Source organism: Cherax quadricarinatus, chromosome 41 (assembly GCF_038502225.1).
Source record: "Cherax quadricarinatus isolate ZL_2023a chromosome 41, ASM3850222v1, whole genome shotgun sequence".
In the NCBI taxonomy this organism is placed as follows: domain Eukaryota; kingdom Metazoa; phylum Arthropoda; class Malacostraca; order Decapoda; family Parastacidae; genus Cherax; species Cherax quadricarinatus.
The window spans coordinates 28,003,242-28,008,824 of record NC_091332.1 but is presented as its reverse complement, the minus strand read 5'-3'; the positions used below and the strand labels follow the sequence as shown (position 1 = coordinate 28,008,824).

Sequence of the window (5,583 nt, the reverse complement as noted above, 5' to 3'; positions counted from 1 at the left end):
CAGACAGCCATGCTACCATTATGGAGGAAACTATCAGATAGCCATGTGCAAATAATACAATAATAATTATGTGAGGGATACCAGTAATAACACGAATAATTCAAGAGGGATACCAGCAAAAATACTTAAACGCTCAGGGAATTCCAGATATTAATTGAATAATAATTATATTTTTACGTGATAATAAAAACAGGCTAAATTTTGACAGCATATTTAATACTTACTACCACATACATAAAAGATAAACATTAACATGATGAAAGGCCAAAAAAAAAAAATAAAAAGCCATCTCCCCGGCGGGGAATCGAACCCCGGTCTCCCGCGTGACAGGCGGGGATACTTACCACTATACTACCGAGGAATGTTGTAGAAGAAGTCTTGTAGCAAACTCTTGAGTGGATAGCAGCTGCCCAGGGTACCCAGCTGCCCAGGGTACCCAGCGGGTGCGTGATAATAAGTAAGTTTATTTACGTTCTGGTATATATAAATACAGTTACATAAATTATCATACATAACAGCACGTGTGTAGATTACCTGAGATATCTCAGGTAGTAGGTTGGTAGACAGCAACCACCCAGGGAAGTACTACCGTCCTGCCAGATGACTGTGAAACAAAAACCTGTAACTGTTTTGCATGATGGTAGGATTGCTGGTTTCTTTTTCTGTCTCATAAACACGCTAAGATAACAGGGATATCTTGCTACTCCTACTTACACTTTGGTCACACTTCATAGACACGCACATGCATATATATATATATACATACATCTAGGTTTTTCTCCTTTTTCTAAATAGCTCTTGTTCTTTTTATTTCTTCTATTGTCCATGGGGAAGTGGAAAAGAATCTTTCCTCCGTAAGCCATGCGTGTCGTATGAGGCGACTAAAATGCCGGGAGCAATGGGCTAGTAACCCCTTCTCCTGTATACAATTACTAAAAAAGAGAAGAAGAAAAACTTTATAAAACTGGGTTGCTTAAATGTGCGTGGATGTAGTGCGGATGACAAGAAACAGATGATTGCTGATGTTATGAATGAAAAGAAGTTGGATGTCCTGGCCCTAAGCGAAACAAAGCTGAAGGGGGTAGGAGAGTTTCAGTGGGGGGAAATAAATGGGATTAAATCTGGAGTATCTGAGAGAGTTAGAGCAAAGGAAGGGGTAGCAGTAATGTTAAATGATCAGTTATGGAAGGAGAAAAGAGAATATGAATGTGTAAATTCAAGAATTATGTGGATTAAAGTAAAGGTTGGATGCGAGAAGTGGGTCATAATAAGCGTGTATGCACCTGGAGAAGAGAGGAATGCAGAGGAGAGAGAGAGATTTTGGGAGATGTTAAGTGAATGTATAGGAGCCTTTGAACCAAGTGAGAGAGTAATTGTGGTAGGGGACTTGAATGCTAAAGTAGGAGAAACTTTTAGAGAGGGTGTGGTAGGTAAGTTTGGGGTGCCAGGTGTAAATGATAATGGGAGCCCTTTGATTGAACTTTGTATAGAAAGGGGTTTAGTTATAGGTAATACATATTTTAAGAAAAAGAGGATAAATAAGTATACACGATATGATGTAGGGCGAAATGACAGTAGTTTGTTGGATTATGTATTGGTAGATAAAAGACTGTTGAGTAGACTTCAGGATGTACATGTTTATAGAGGGGCCACAGATATATCAGATCACTTTCTAGTTGTAGCTACACTGAGAGTAAAAGGTAGATGGGATACAAGGAGAATAGAAGCATCAGGGAAGAGAGAGGTAAAGGTTTATAAACTAAAAGAGGAGGCAGTTAGGGTAAGATATAAACAGCTATTGGAGGATAGATGGGCTAATGAGAGCATAGGCAATGGGGTCGAAGAGGTATGGGGTAGGTTTAAAAATGTAGTGTTAGAGTGTTCAGCAGAAGTTTGTGGTTACAGGAAAGTGGGTGCAGGAGGGAAGAGGAGCGATTGGTGGAATGATGATGTAAAGAGAGTAGTAAGGGAGAAAAAGTTAGCATATGAGAAGTTTTTACAAAGTAGAAGTGATGCAAGGAGGGAAGAGTATATGGAGAAAAAGAGAGAAGTTAAGAGAGTGGTGAAGCAATGTAAAAAGAGAGCAAATGAGAGAGTGGGTGAGATGTTATCAACAAATTTTGTTGAAAATAAGAAAAAGTTTTGGAGTGAGATTAACAAGTTAAGAAAGCCTAGAGAACAAATGGATTTGTCAGTTAAAAATAGGAGAGGAGAGTTATTAAATGGAGAGTTAGAGGTATTGGGAAGATGGAAGGAATATTTTGAGGAATTGTTAAATGTTGATGAAGATAGGGAAGCTGTGATTTCGTGTATAGGGCAAGGAGGAATAACATCTTGTAGGAGTGAGGAAGAGTCAGTTGTGAGTGTGGGGGAAGTTCGTGAGGCAGTAGGTAAAATGAAAGGGGGTAAGGCAGCCGGGATTGATGGGATAAAGATAGAAATGTTAAAAGCAGGTGGGGATATAGTTTTGGAGTGGTTGGTGCAATTATTTAATAAATGTATGGAAGAGGGTAAGGTACCTAGGGATTGGCAGAGAGCATGCATAGTTCCTTTGTATAAAGGCAAAGGGGATAAAAGAGAGTGCAAAAATTATAGGGGGATAAGTCTGTTGAGTGTACCTGGTAAAGTGTATGGTAGAGTTATAATTGAAAGAATTAAGAGTAAGACGGAGAATAGGATAGCAGATGAACAAGGAGGCTTTAGGAAAGGTAGGGGGTGTGTGGACCAGGTGTTTACAGTGAAACATATAAGTGAACAGTATTTAGATAAGGCTAAAGAGGTCTTTGTGGCATTTATGGATTTGGAAAAGGCGTATGACAGGGTGGATAGGGGGGCAATGTGGCAGATGTTGCAAGTGTATGGTGTAGGAGGTAGGTTACTGAAAGCAGTGAAGAGTTTTTACGAGGATAGTGAGGCTCAAGTTAGAGTATGTAAGAAAGAGGGGAATTTTTTTCCCAGTAAAAGTAGGCCTTAGACAAGGATGTGTGATGTCACCGTGGTTGTTTAATATATTTATAGATGGGGTTGTAAGAGAAGTAAATGCGAGGGTCTTGGCAAGAGGCGTGGAGTTAAAAGATAAAGAATCACACACAAAGTGGGAGTTGTCACAGCTGCTCTTTGCTGATGACACTGTGCTCTTGGGAGATTCTGAAGAGAAGTTGCAGAGATTGGTGGATGAATTTGGTAGGGTGTGCAAAAGAAGAAAATTAAAGGTGAATACAGGAAAGAGTAAGGTTATGAGGATAACAAAAAGATTAGGTGATGAAAGATTGAATATCAGATTGGAGGGAGAGAGTATGGAGGAGGTGAACGTATTCAGATATTTGGGAGTGGACGTGTCAGCGGATGGGTCTATGAAAGATGAGGTGAATCATAGAATTGATGAGGGAAAAAGAGTGAGTGGTGCACTTAGGAGTCTGTGGAGACAAAGAACTTTGTCCTTGGAGGCAAAGAGGGGAATGTATGAGAGTATAGTTTTACCAACGCTCTTATATGGGTGTGAAGCGTGGGTGATGAATGTTGCAGCGAGGAGAAGGCTGGAGGCAGTGGAGATGTCATGTCTGAGGGCAATGTGTGGTGTGAATATAATGCAGAGAATTCGTAGTTTGGAAGTTAGGAGGAGGTGCGGGATTACCAAAACTGTTGTCCAGAGGGCTGAGGAAGGGTTGTTGAGGTGGTTCGGACATGTAGAGAGAATGGAGCGAAACAGAATGACTTCAAGAGTGTATCAGTCTGTAGTGGAAGGAAGGCGGGGTAGGGGTCGGCCTAGGAAGGGTTGGAGGGAGGGGGTAAAGGAGGTTTTGTGTGCGAGGGGCTTGGACTTCCAGCAGGCATGCGTGAGCGTGTTTGATAGGAGTGAATGGAGACAAATGGTTTTTAATACTTGACGTGCTGTTGGAGTGTGAGCAAAGTAACATTTATGAAGGGATTCAGGGAAACCGGCAGGCCGGACTTGAGTCCTGGAGATGGGAAGTACAGTGCCTGCACTCTGAAGGAGGGGTGTTAATGTTGCAGTTTAAAAACTGTAGTGTAAAGCACCCTTCTGGCAAGACAGTGATGGAGTGAATGATGGTGAAAGTTTTTCTTTTTCGGGCCACCCTGCCTTGGTGGGAATCGGCCGGTGTGATAATAAATAAAAAAATAAATAATCTCAAAAAACAAGTCAAAGTGACTTATTTAAATTGGGATCCTTGGAAATAATAATAATAATAATAATAATAATAATCTTTATTTCTACTAGTACATGAACAACGTATATAGAAACCCCTGGTTATGCCGAACATTCAGGCAAATTAGGTCAACTGAGTCCCCAGGATGCGACCCACACCAGTCGGCTAACACCCAGATACCTATTTTATTGCTAGGTGAACAGGGACATCAAGTGTCTTAAGTAAACACGTCCTAATGTTTTCACCCGTAGCGAGGCTTGAGTTCCATTAACCTCTCTTCATAGGACATTCTCATCAATGCAGTATAATGTGATCCTTTATTGATAACGTTTCGCCCACACAGTGGGCTTTATCAAATCACAAACAGATCTGTCTGGTGAATGGTTTTGAAAACCGACAAGTTGAAGAATTGAGACACTTGTGCAACACATGGGAATCTTTATTGAAGAAACCTTTCGCCACACAGTGGCTTCATCAGTCCAATACAAAGTAGAAATGGGTAAGGAGAGGAGGAGTTCGAGGTAATCAGTCCCTCAACCTGGAATCGATGTGTTCAGTCCATTACTCTTGTAGGAAGTGCAGCATAGGGCCAGAGAGGTGACTTATATACTGCAGCCAGATGAGTTGAAGCAGGAGGAGGCGGGATCACAGTGGGACCTGCCACTTGTGTAAGTAGGTCGTCGTCCAAAGGTTGGGCAAGCGTTGAAGTCTTTGTACCAAGATCCTATGATGTTGCAGTGTCTGACGGATGTGATGAATGGTTTTGAAAACCGACAAGTTGAAGAATTGAGGCACTTGTGCAACACATGGGAATCTTTATTGAAGAAACGTTTCGCCACACAGTGGCTTCATCAGTCCAATACAAAGTAGAAATGGGTAAGGAGAGGAGGAGTTCGAGGTAATCAGTCCCCATCCACCATCAACAAACACAAACCTTAGTCACCGTCTAAGGAGCGCAGGAAAAGAAGCCGTTCTCTCTTGACTACAGACACAGCGAGGCCACGACCCTCATACGCGCATTAAACACTGGAAAGCAATGGGCTCTTACCCTCTGTCCTCCGCAAACCTTACTGCATAAATTGAGCTCCTTCGCCGGAAATCCAGTGAAAGTTCGTCTGACACAATATAGAGGCTCTCAACAGGGGTAATATGGAATGCACCCATGCAAAGCAATGTTACTAGGTGTTGAACTGGGAAGAGCTGGCCGAGGAGTACACCTAACAGCCATACTCAAACCTGCAATGGCACAAGTCCACATACAGGCGAAGAATGTTTTGTTATTGGTTCGGGTTTATGAATTAGACACTTGTGTGCATCTTTACTGTGAAAACTTTTCGCCATCCTGTGACTTCCTCAGTCCAATACAGAGAAGAATAGTTGAAGATCAGGAGTTTGAGACAGTGTGTCTCTCAGA

At 41.8% G+C, this 5,583-nt stretch overlaps 1 non-coding gene across 1 annotated transcript; it reads right to left on the bottom strand.

Annotated features, from left to right (window-relative positions):
• Nucleotides 1-289: 289 nt before the first annotated feature.
• TRNAD-GUC (transfer RNA aspartic acid (anticodon GUC)) lies at nucleotides 290-361 on the bottom strand. Its single transcript has one exon. It is a non-coding gene; the product is annotated as a tRNA-Asp (tRNA).
• Between the last annotated feature and the right edge of the window lie 5,222 nt (nucleotides 362-5,583).